Below are 13,175 nucleotides of genomic sequence, written 5' to 3' on the forward strand. Positions count from 1 at the left end.
TGACAGGGTGATTTTTACTTTTCTCTTCTAGAATCCTAATGTGCTGAATGATATTTAGGGTTCACACTCTCCTCAAAGTATCCAGATGTCAATCTGACAAATGACCATGTTTTCTGTAAGATGCCAGGGATTGATTGGATCGTGGACACATCTGGCTTGTTTTCTTTTTTCCAGCAAAGGGGAAGGTTTGGTAAGTTCTCACCTGCCCCGGGGTCAAGGTTCTGGTTGACCCTTTGGAATCAAGTAGTGATTCTCCATTTCTAAATGTGTCAAAGGCTCCCATGGCGATCAGCTTATCTGACATTGATATAGATACTGCATGTTTAGTTTAGTGGCTTTTCACTCAGTATTTTAATTCCTATAACTAGAATATTGGGGGAGTGATGTTACATGTATTTAGATTAAATGCATATTTGTTGGATAATCAGTTATGACTTTTGAAGCTCTATTTTATTCAGAATCTAAGTAAATTTAATTTATAATAGTGCCTCTTCAGATTCATAGAATAGGCCTTTTTAGTAAAACCATAGTATAGACAAGTTCATATCTTAGTTTAATGTCCAAGTTTCTTTTGGGACAAATGATGGTGTTATTGCTTTATAAAATAATGCAAATTTTGTCATCCTTTGGATTAAGTTTTAAAGCTTCCTTATTTTAGGAAAATTTGGTTTATTAGCTAAGTGTCTAATTTTCCTGGAACTTTTAAGTTTAAGGCTCAAATTGTTCCAGTCTAGAAACTTGAGTCAAAACTCACTACTGCTCCTTGTTTCTGCCTCTTTTCATTTTGCTGACATTAATGTATCATCTTTTTCCTCAAAGTATTTCTCACCTCCTCCCTATGCACTATTTTCCTAAATTACTTTGACTGTATAAATATGACTTGTTATACTTCTTATAAGAGTATTTTAATAGTAAAATCAGTGGATGTGGTACGCAGTGCAGGATGGTGTATTAGTTTTCTAATGCTGTGTAACAAATTACCACAAACTTAGTGGCTTTGACACAATACCCATTTATTAGCTCAGAATTCCATAGGTTAGACCCTCAGCATGGCTGTGCTCAGGGTCTCACAGGCTGAAATCAAGACATCAGCTGAAGTGAGTTCTTGCCTGGAGGGTCTGGGGGAAAATATCTTCCTCCAAGCTCATTCTTCTTGGCAGAATTCAGTTCCTTGAGGTGATAGTCGGAGGTCTCCATGTCCCTGCCTGCTGTCAGCTGGGGGCACTCTAAGCTCCTGAGGTTGCTACCTTCCTTGCCTTGTGACCTTCCCCATCACCCAGCCAGGAAAGGTGCCTTGAGCTCTCCTTGGCTTCTTGGCATATTTAAGGGCTATGTGATTAGCTTAAAACCATCCAGATAATCTCCCTTTGTTAAAGACAACTGATTCAGGTCCTAATTACATCTGCAAAAATCCCTTCATTGCAGTACATATATTAGAGTTTGATTGTATAACTGAGAGAAGCTGTGTGTACACCAGAGGCTGAGAATTTGGAGGGACATCTTAGAATTCTGCCTGCCACAGATGGCTAACCTATCTGTCACTCCTAATTCCTTTCTGCCATACCATATGCATTATAGAAGCTGGAAAGCCACTGGTTTTCCAGGCTTCCTTCCAGGTAGGATAACTATTTGACCTGGCCAATGAACCATTAAGAGGGAATTCACCAGAAAGCAGCTGAGAAACCTTTGCTTTCCTGATAAACAGGTATTCCCAGAGCTTTTCCTTCCTGTATGGAATATAGGAATGATTCTTTGAGCTACATTGGCCACCTGGTGACCATGAGGTGACAAACGTATATACCAAGCCATCTGGGTACAAGTATGCACATGTTTCTCTTGACCATTGATTGATGATGTTCTTGTTTGATAAAACAGTGCTAGGGTAGTGGAGAAAAAATATCAACAGTCCTTGAGGGCATTGTTGAGCTACTGTGTCAGGCTTAGATCTTTACACTTCCAGACTTCTTAATTTTGAGCGACAATTAATTGTGTTTACTGACAAAGCTGCTATTAATTCGTGCTCAAAACACTCCTAACGATAAAAGGCAACAGGGTAAATTAATATTTATGAGTAGTTACTAAGTACCAGCCATGGTGCTAGATGTTTTATACATTATTTCACTAATATTCACAGCAATTCTGTTAGAAAGGAATTCGTATTATTCTTGTCCAGAGTTCTGCTGTCACAGAGATAGCATGTGCTGGAGTACAATTTCAAGACAAATCTGCCCGGCTGCAAGTGCCCATATTTATTTCACTAAATCATGCTGCATCTCTTAAAGGTTTAGTTCTATTCCTGACGGCTTCTTAATCCTGTTCCTTCTTAATGCTTCATCATAATAATTTTGGTATTTTGCATGCTTATAGGTACATGACAGTAGTATAAGTATTTAGAAACTCTATGCTATGGACTGAATTGTGTCCCCCTCAAATTCATGTATTGAAGCCCTAACCCCCAATGTGATGGCATGTGGAGGTGAGGCCTTTGGGAGATAACTAGGTTTAGATGAGGTTATGAGGGTAGGGTCCTCATGATGGGATTAGTACCCTTATAAGAAGAGACACCAGAGTCCCCACCCACTCCCGCCATGTGAGGACACCAGGAGAAGGTGGCTGTCTGCAAGCCAGAATGCAAACTCTCACTCACACCTCACCACGCTGGCACACTGATCTCAACTTCCAGCCTCCATAACTGTGAGAAATGCATTTCTATTGTTTAAATCACCCAGTCCATGATATTTTGTTATGGCAGCCTGAGCACACTAAGACAGGTGATAACCTGCCAGGTCCCCCTTCTCCTGAATCAACATCCCCAAAGCCCACCCTCCACTTTGGATGTAGTAGATGTTGACTGTACTCTTCAATCCTTGCAAACTATCAGGACTTTTTATCTTTGCTCCATAACCAGATGAATTTAAACCTTTCGCTAGGGGCAGAAGAAATTGCTGAAGGCAAGAAAAAGTATTTAGATTATCTATCTTTCCAGAAAATCTATGTCTGCCTAGGGACTCTTCTTCCAAGTTAGTCCCTGGGAGAGGTCTCTAGCCACTGTGGGCATTTTAAATGGGTGTAACTCACTTCTGTAAACACCTGATCTCTGCCCCTTAGACCACTCTATTATTCATGTTTCTTCTAAAGGAAGATCTCTGGGGTCATGAAACTTCAGTCTAAATCTTGAACTTATCATAGCTCTGTCATCCTTGCAGTATATCCTCAGAAGGCACCAAGCAATGTGTATATACATTATCACTGGCTAGAGCATTGAACTCCAACCCCTACCTTATCTTTTACTCCAGTGAAGCTGGTCTAAACCACAAGTGAGCCTCAAGAACATTTTTACCTTCATTCTATAATGGACCAGACTAAAAGGAGAAAAAGGCTTTCTCCTCCCACTAGATACATATATGACTTTGCCCTTAGTTTCCACTCAAAAAACGGGGAGAGAAAATTGGGAAAGAAGAAAAGGGGAACTTCATCTTACATTGGTGGAAGTGCCCCATTTGTGTCTCCTGCCTTTAACACCACTCTGGTCCCATAAGGCTTCCTTATTAAAAGGTATTATTATTCCACCCTCCTCCTTAACTTCCTCAACTCATCTTAAATGGGAGTGAATGGAAAGAGCTCTGTGGAGAAAAATGGAAACAGGTCCCTCCAAAAGAGTGGTTCTATTCAAGTTCAATGTATAATTCCACTTACTAAAAGCTGTACCTCCATAGAATCTGGCCTCATGGTCTCCTTAGAGCTACATTTTGTTCATCTTTTCAAGAGGAGAAGTTCAGACGTAGAAGTGAGGAGTAAAGAAAAATTTGAGCTCCCACTTCTGCAGTGATTTTCAAAGTCTTTAGCCACATACACTTTATTCTAATAAAACCTTACCTGGACTCCCATTTTTACAACTCTAATAAATTCAGAGTTTCTCTGGTTGAACAAAGGAGTAGGCGGTAGCCTAGGTAGTTGGAGCACTGTTGGAAATAACTGACTTAGAGGTTAGAAGATGTGACCAATATCTCCTGGTCCAGGCCCATACTCCTAACATGCAGGTAGGTCATGGGGATGGAGAGAAGACGGGGCCTGAACTTTAGCAAGTCCACAGCTATCTTTTGTCTTATTCACTTTGACAGTTGGCGTGTACCATGTATAGGCAGAGGCTAAGTCCTGTTGAAACCTTTTTCTGCTGCATAAAGTGTCTTCATTCAAGAGGTTTATGGTTTCTAGACAGCAATCCTGACCTGCTTCAGTCAACACAGGAGAAAAAAGATAGGTGCAAGATACTCCGATTAGGCTCCCGTATCTCCTTCGTCTGTACCCTTACACATACTATAAGGAGAACCAAACTCAAGTTATTTTTTAAGAATCAGAATTTCAGAAAGCCTGACTGTGAGTTTCTTAGGGTCACAGAGCTTTCCTGGTGCCCAGGGCAGAGGATGGAGAGACCAGTGTTATCTGCTCAGTCCACTTCCAGGTTTCTTTTACAACCTCTGATGATCTGTTGATTTTCTTGCTATCAGGTCTGTTTCTGCACATGAGTAATTGGGGGCAGAGGCTGACCCTGCTGTTGTATAGAAGTAATTGATGACAGTAAATTTATCCCTTTGTGTTGCTCAGGTATAGAGAGTTCTTTATTTCACACTACATCATAAATTACCCACCTACAGCCAGGTTCTGAAATTGTCTTTCCCAACTTCAGTTAAAGTTCATGGAGTTTGATGTGTGGATTTAGTATAGGATTAATTCCAGAGCCATGACCTTAGACCTTCTTACATATGGGTATTTCACGTATGGCATTTCCTATTAAGATAGAATCTGATTAGAACATAGATGTTTCTCCAGAGAAACATTGGAGAAACAATGTTTGGTTGCAGAAGCAATCCTCAAATACATGTCTCAATTACCACTAAGCCCCCTCCTTACAAAGCCCTATTGATGTGGACTGTTTTTGCTTTGTTCTTTTGATTATAATTTATTTAACTTTGATTTTCATGCCACTTTATATTTAACCAGTCATATGTAAAAATATTAAGTTAAAGGAACCATGTGAAAATGTACCCCAAATAAAAAGACAAGCCCACATTTAGAGTTGTGAATTAGAAGAAAGAATACATAGACTGGAACTAGTGAACACTTGAAACAAAACCCTATCCCATGTTTCCCTCTTCCAAGGCCAGATTCATAATTCCTAGGAACCTAGCCTAGTTTTGACCACCCTCAGCTCAGTTTTCCAGTGTTGCCCTTACCACTGCTGCTATTGACACTAAGTATAATCCCTGTCTCTGCTTAGATAATTGGTGTCCCAGTTATTTCTTTGCTCATCATTCTGTTGTTTTTGTGGATACTCTGAAAAGAAGAAACAGTTTAGTCCCAAATCTATAATCACAAACATGCTTGTCTCACATAGAATTTAGGTATTTAAATGTTTGTGTATATGCCAGGTTAGGAACCAAAACGAAAAATTAGAATCTTGGAGGTTACCTGGGAAATGTTTCTTTCAATTTGAAATTCTCTGACTCTGATGGGAATGTTGAAGTCCTCAAAACAGAAAGTAAATTCACTAGTAAGTTGGAATTTCCAATTTGTTTGTGAACAATCTAATTTTATGTACTAAAGAGGTTATAAATTTCTTTAGAATGTTCTGTGACATTCAGTAGTCAGTGACAGAGAGCAGTAGACATGAGTAATGGGCAAGGAAAGCATGATTGCCAAGAAGTAACTAAAATAGACAGTAAAGGAAATGTCCATGTTGCAAGGACTTTGGGGCCCGTAGGGAGAGATCTGCAGAACTCTCGTGGTTCAGCAAGGTCTTGACGACCCCAGATGGAAAGGGAGAGTTGAAATAAGATTTATTCTAGATTTCAAGTCCTCTGTGGCATGAGGGAAAGAAGGAGTGAGAAGGAAGCCAAAAGAAAAACTATGAGGTAATTACATACATACCTTAGTGGAATAATTGCTAGAAATGCAAAGGGGTTGCCTGTGTGTAGCAAGGTGATACAGCATTGGGCTTACACTTTAAATAAAACATCTCTGGATCCTATCTCTGTGCCCTTTCCTTTCCAAAAGTCCTTCAACAAGTAGCTTAGCCATTGTAACTATCAGTTTCTTTACCTGTAAAACAGAGATAAAAATGGTACCTATCTAATAGGGTTATTTAAAACTTAAGTGTTAATGAATATAAAGTGCTGGCCCATGTAAATGTTCTATATATGTGAATTGATACTTATTAATAATTATTGTTCTAATTCTAATTATTCTAATTCACTCCCACATCAAACTTTGGGATCAATCCTATAACAAGGGCTGCCGGGACCCTCTGTCAATAGTCTCAAGTTCAGCACCAGTCTTACTGCAGGTTCTGCTTGAATTACTTTGTCCATTCATGCATTTATTCATTCAACAGATGTTTATTGACTCTCTGCCCTTGAGGGAATTGTATTCTAGTAGAGAATATTATTATAAACAAGAAATATATTAACAGGCCAGATAATTTTGGCGAATGATAAAGACTATGAAGAAAAGTCAAGTGAAGGAACCAAAGGTGGGTGGAGTTGGGGAGACTGCTGGGAAGTATGGTCAGGGAAGGCCTTTCTCAGCAGACGGCATTTGAACAGAGACCTGCATGAGGAGATGGAGACACCACGGGAAGATATTTTAGGAAAAAATTCCAAGTAGAGGAAATGGTAGAAATAAAAGCAGAGAGATGAGAAAGACTTTGGTATATTTGAGTTTCAGAGCTTCAGAATCAATACCGGAGTACCTAGACCACAGGGAACAAGGATGCTTCTGGGATGAGAAGGGGCTGGTGAGGCTGGGAGGGCAGATCGCCAAGGCCCTGAAAGCTGGGGTGAGAGGTTTGGATGGTTTTATCCAACTGCCTAATTAAGTTGCTGCTTGATCACCGCAAAAGCCACTCAAACTGGGTATTATCTTTAGACAAGCCTTTAACAATATTTTTGGAGGGTGAGAACTGGAATACAAGTGTTGTTTTAATATAGGGCCTTCATCATTTTAGTGCTTTCAATAACCTACCATATAAGAAGGTAGCAAATTTAGGAACATTAAGTTTTTCAGGATCCCTGTTGATCTCTCCTAAGGGGTCCAATGCCTCAGCCACCTTCCTCTGAACGATCAACACCTTTCTCCTGGGCCATAGGAGCTGTCTGCCACTGCCTCTGTTGATTTATAAGATATACAGAAGATCATCTGGGGTTTTCACTCAAGCTGCAGGCATAGACCTGAGTTAACTCCTAATGCCAGAAGGATTTTTGTTGTTAACAAGATACTTGCATTCAGTTTCAGACTTTCCACTGACCTCCCCAAAGTGAATTTAACCTATATATTCTGATCCAAGGATCCAAAACCAAAAAAATTTATCCCGAAGGAACACTTATGTGCTCTAGTAAAGAAGTATAATGATGAAAAAAACATTATTCTGTAGACCAGAGGAGCCCAAATGTGAACCTAAAATGAGGCCAGTCCCTGCATTCACTTTGTATCCAGAGGCCTGGTGACCCATCCTTTAGAAGTCCCATTCACTGAGATGCAGGATTCACTCCTGGGCCTTCCTAAGGTCCAGTAGTACTTTCTCGTCAAAATTTATGAATCTAGCTTCAAGTTATCCTCATTAGACGTCCAGGATTAGATTTACCCCTTAAATCTGAGAAGCCTGTCTCTAAGCCAAAGACATCATTCCTTCTCATTCAACACAGATTTACGTGGTAGGTACTATGTGCTGTCGTACACAGATGTGTTAGATGTTCAGGTAATAGCACTTAACATTATAGCCCAGACCTGGTCGTCTCTGTGGTAAAGTAAGTGCGGAAGTCCCAAAGCTCCAGAGAGCTGACAGTGCTGTGAGTGCACAGAGCAGCATGTTGTCTACGCTGGGAGCTGGGTGAGGAATAGAATTTAGCCACATGTGAGGTGTTGTATTGGGAGGGAGCTGAAACTGCGGGCAGGTTGTATAATTCTGTGGTGATGACAACATGAATCTCTCTGTATATTATTTGAGGAATTACGTTATTTTTAAAAGAAAATTCTTTAGATAAAACAATTTACAAAGTGATTGAGAGGCAACTTCTTTGTCTCCTGTAAAGTTACCCTCAAGATCTCAAAAGGCTTATGGTAGATTGTATTCCTGGCCCCAGGAATCTGTGGCTTTTGCTGTGTGACACTGCTGTCCCTCCCACTAAAGGTAAAGTGAACTCCCACCTTGACTTTCTGCTTACCCTGTGACTTACTTGACCCATGAGCTGTTAGCAGATATGCAAGCAAAAGCTTGAAATGGACTCGCATGATTGAGTTTGCCTTCTTGCACTTTTGCTATCCCCATGAGAAGAACCTCCCCTGGGTAGATGCTGCCTATTCAGCATGGTGCCAGAATGAACATACTCAGAGCTGCCCTGATCCAACCTGTAATGAGAAAATAAGCCTAGACCCAAGGAAAACTTAAAGTGGAGCTGACCAGTTTAGCCAGAGCAGATCAGTAAGCCCCTAGCCGAACCACAAATACTTAAGTAAGAGTAAAGATTGCTGTTTTAAGCCAATGAATTTTGAGTGGGTTTTACATAGCATCATGTGGTAATAACTGACTAATGCAGAGCACAACTACTAAAAAGCTCACACCAGTGATAGTCCTGCATTTCTGTGTTAGGATTCCTGACTTACTCTTTTTTCTGTCTGGAGCTACATTTGCTGGTTTGTATCCTGGTTTCTTAATACTTGTGGCTGAACACACCCTATCCCCAGTAAAAATAGCTTCTTTACCTTTTATGATTATCCTTTGCCTGGACAACAGCATGACTGCATAGGCCCCTAAGTCATTGATTAATCCTGTGCCCTCATGCTATTCACATGTCCTCTTTATGACCTCTCCTGCCTATGGGTTTGGACTGACCTTCAACTTCCATCTCCGTTTAATTATTCCTAGAAGAAATGATTTGATATCTTTCTTTCAAGTTATGCATTAGAGGTTGTGCTCGTATACTTATAAAAAGAAGCAATTAGGACACAGATATATACAGAGGGAAAACCATGTGAACACAGTTAGAAGACAGTCATCTAAAAGCCCAGGAGAGCGACCTTAGAAGAAATCAACTCTGTTAATATCTTGATCTCTGACTTCTAGCCTCTAGAACTGTGAGAATATAAATTTTTATTGTTTAAACTGCCCAGTCTGGGGCTTCCCTGGTGGCGCAGTGGTTGAGAGTGCACCTGCCGATGCAGGGGACACGGGTTCATGCCCCGGTCCGGGAGGATCCCACGTGCCGCGGAGCGGCTGGGCCCGTGAGCCATGGCCGCTGAGCCTAAGCATCCGGAGCCTGTGTTCCGCAACGGAAGAGGCCACAACAGTGAGAGGCCCGCATACCGCAAAAAAAGAAAAAAAAAAAAAAAACCCTCAATAAACTACCCAGTCTGTGGTACTTTGTTATGGCAGCTCTAGCAAACCAATACACTGAAAAAGGTGATAAACTAGGATGAGCGCATTTTTTTTTTTAAAGTACTCAAAGGGCTGCCTGCCAATGCGGGGGATGCAGGTTCGAGCCCTGGTCTGGGAGGATCCCACATGCCGCGGAGCGACTGGGCCCGTGAGCCACAACTACTGAGCCTGCGCGTCTGGAGCCTGTGCTCCGCAACAAGAGAGGCCGCGACAGTGAGAGGCCAGCGCACCGCGATGGGGAGTGGTCCCCGCTCACCGCAACTAGAGAAAGCCCTCGCACAGAAATGAAGACCCAACACACACAAAAATAAAATAAATAAATAAATACAATTTTAAAAAAAGAAGCAAAAAAAAAAGTACTCAAAGCACTATGAAAACACAAAGGAGGTATTTTTAGGAGTTAGGGGAAAGAAGGAAGACGAGAAATCTATAGAAATGGTAATATTTTGAATTTTAAATGATGAATAAGATGGTATTAAGTAGAAAATATTTCAGGTAGAATGAAAAGCATGCAAATACAGGAAGATATGATGAATCATGGAATATTTAGGTAAATGTAAATTGTTTGGTAAAGCTGGAAATGTAAGGAGATAAGCAAAAGTAACTACCACAGACGTCTTATGCAGATAGTTCATACTTAAAGAGAGCATGCGCTCTTTCCCTAGAACATATAAATTATCTACCATATAAAATAATTTTTGTAACAAAGAGTGATTTCTTCACATTCTATTTCAATTGGACCCCTAGTATCAAATAGCTTGGCAGCTTGATTCCAATATCTAGCTGCAAAGCTTCTGGAGGAAGATTGATATTCCTGAATTTCTATCAATGTATTCTTACCACCACATAATCATTGAACCAAATATTCTTCCGTTTTATAGGCTATCTAACTAGCTCCCAAAGATAAAAGCTCTGAATTAGTTACAGAGGTTGTAACATCAGAAAACTTGGGTACTATTTACCATCAAACTGAGCCAGAGAAATTTTTTTTTTTTTTTTTTTCCTTTAGAAGGGCTGGGAATCCATGATTGTTTGGGGTTGTACTGATGCAGGTGAAAAGAGTGGCTGAAGCATTGAGCCTGTAGAAGAAGGAAGATGAGTGAATTTCTGTTATTGGGCTTCTCTCCAAGTTGGCAAAATCAAACAGCCATGTGCCAGATGTACACGGCTGCTGTTGGGCCATCTGCAGCTTGCTTTTGTGCCATATGCCACTTTTACATTCTGTTGACTGGGGTATCAGAGGCAGAATTCACAATGCAATTGTTTTTGCATTATTCTTGTAAATTTAATCAGAAAAAAAAAAAGAACTGATACCCAGCTAGGCTAGGGAGTGAGCGTAGCATAGATGGTACAGAGATAAGTACTGCTAGGATTGCTTCAGGGTCTTAACTCAAAAGCCAGGAGCACCCTTTGAGTACACTTTGAGAAAACAAATGACAAAGAGGTGCTGTGATCCTGACTCTTTGGTGGCCTTGTTAACTTTGAGTCCTCTTTGAGGCCATTTTTTACTTTTTCTTTTTTTTCCTCTAATTTGTTCCACTTTACTTTTTCCCTTGTCTATGGATAGCAACCCTACTACATACACTAAATAAAAACCTAGCCAATTATTTCCTCTTTATTGAAAATGGGCTGTAGTTGTGGTTTTATATTTCTGAGTTGTTGTCCTACCTGGCACAGTAGTACAACATTAGCAAAAAAAGATTGCTTTGCAATTTGAATTCAATAGTTAATATAATAATACCACTGACAGGTTATAAGCAAGGAAAGTGGATTATGATATGCTTATATATCATACCCAGAAAATAATTTCTTGGTTTTTTCCCAGACTTTTACAAGACTGTCAGCCATTCGTGACCATATATTAATATGTTTACTTTTTGGCAGCTTGGAATCTAGTTGAGACTGAACTCTAGTCAACACTTTTCTGAATCAAAGCTTAGAGTCTTAATTAAGCTAACAAATGACTACACTTCTTAACTGAAGTGGTCATGACACTCCACTATTTCTAGCAGCTGGTATTCTTATTTCAGATATAGCATGTGTATACACTGTGACAGTATATAAACCAACAGCACACCTAAAATCAAGGAGGCCTGTTCTTTTTTAAAATTTTGTGAATATTGTATTATTATGTTGAAGTATGCATGGAAAAAGTAAACCTCGGAGGCCTCAAAGATATATGAATAGCTGACATAAGGGAAAGAAAGTCAGAGGAAGTAGTATGGAAACTATATTAAATCTATATTGTTTAATTAGAGCTAATTTAATGTTTTAGCTCTATTTTAGGGATTTTTTTTTCTCTGCGTGTTTTAATAAGTGTTCTTGGTGACCAAACTGATTACAGTTTGTAATGTTTAGCATATTCATATCAGTCTAAATTGCCACTGATGTTAGATTATGTTTTAAACTTAAAAATGATCATGAAGAGACACTTTCAGGTGTTTGGCATTTAAACTTTGGGTTGAGAGCTATTCTGTGATATCCTGCTGGACTGGTTCTGTTAGAATAATTGCAGGCTTTTATAGACCATAAGCCTAACCTAGGATGGTGATGGAGTTCTTTGTGAGCGACTAAGTTCAGATTCCTCATCTGAAAAATTAGCAGGCTGGAGCAATTTATACCTAAGGTCCAATTCAGCTCTTAGAGTGTATGATTATCACTTGTAGTATTTGGTTTTCCATCCCATGGCTATCTTCACTAACACGGAAAATTGAGAACAGATTATACGTAAAGGTCAGCAGCATCCATGGAAAATTGAGAGGAATATGAGGGAACATTACTGAGGCTTGAATATATTCCAGGAAGTGGCCATAGATGCTCTTCACATATTGTGTCTATAATCCCCTCAGCATACATATTAGAGTTCACTATTAGATTAAACCACATAAAATTGCCTTCTTTATAGATCAAAAACTGTTGAATATCAGCAAATCCATATGGGCCATCCTAAATGTTATTCTCTCTATTTCACAGATCAAAACACTGAGACCTAGAGAAGATAAGTAACTTGCCCAGCTGCACAGCTAGTAAGTGGCCAACCTGGAATTTAAACCCTATCCACATTTTAAAATACTATATAAAACATTGCTTCTAAAAGCTAGATAAATGTAGTTTATTATGAGCTATTTCTATTTGCACGTAAATAATACCCTAAAACCTTTTCAACTTGTATTTTTAATGGGTTAAATGTGCCCCACCACATAATTTTTCTTGCTAGAAAGCCCCCTACTTCTTCTATTCTAATATGCTGTGTATTAACTTTTGACAAGGAACTGTAGAAATACAGCTACTGTATCTCAAATGCCCACAGTTAGCATATTAATAAGGTAGAGTTAACTTTGCATATAAGGTGGCAAAATAAGTACCAGTTCTTTCAATTTATTTGTTTTAGTCTTAAGCTTAAATTTGACCTATGGTCCTTTATTAGAGATTTTGTGTTTGTGTGTGAGGGAGGGTATCATTCTGTTTTTGGAAACATGCATTTTTTTCCTTATAACTAGTTTCTTGTATTATTATTTTTTTAATTTTAGTAAGAACACTTAAGATCTACCATCTTAACAAACTTTTAAGTACATAATACAGTGTTGTTAACCACAAGCGCAGTGTTGTATAGCAGAGTTCTAGAATCGATTCATCCCATATAACCGAAACTATACCCAATAAACAGCAATTCTCTAGTTTCTTACACATGTTTTTTGTTGTTGTTTGTGCATATTTACTGTGACTTATCTATGATTAGCAGATG

General features: G+C 39.3%; 1 protein-coding gene across 1 annotated transcript in view; it reads left to right on the top strand.

The window, feature by feature from the left end:
- GRIK2 (glutamate ionotropic receptor kainate type subunit 2) overlaps positions 1 to 13,175 on the top strand; it is a 1,042,171-nt gene that overhangs the window by 300,947 nt on the left and 728,049 nt on the right. The window lies entirely within an intron of this gene.

The sequence above is a fragment of the Tursiops truncatus genome, chromosome 12 (genome assembly GCF_011762595.2).
Source record: "Tursiops truncatus isolate mTurTru1 chromosome 12, mTurTru1.mat.Y, whole genome shotgun sequence".
Taxonomy (NCBI): Eukaryota; Metazoa; Chordata; class Mammalia; order Artiodactyla; family Delphinidae; genus Tursiops; species Tursiops truncatus.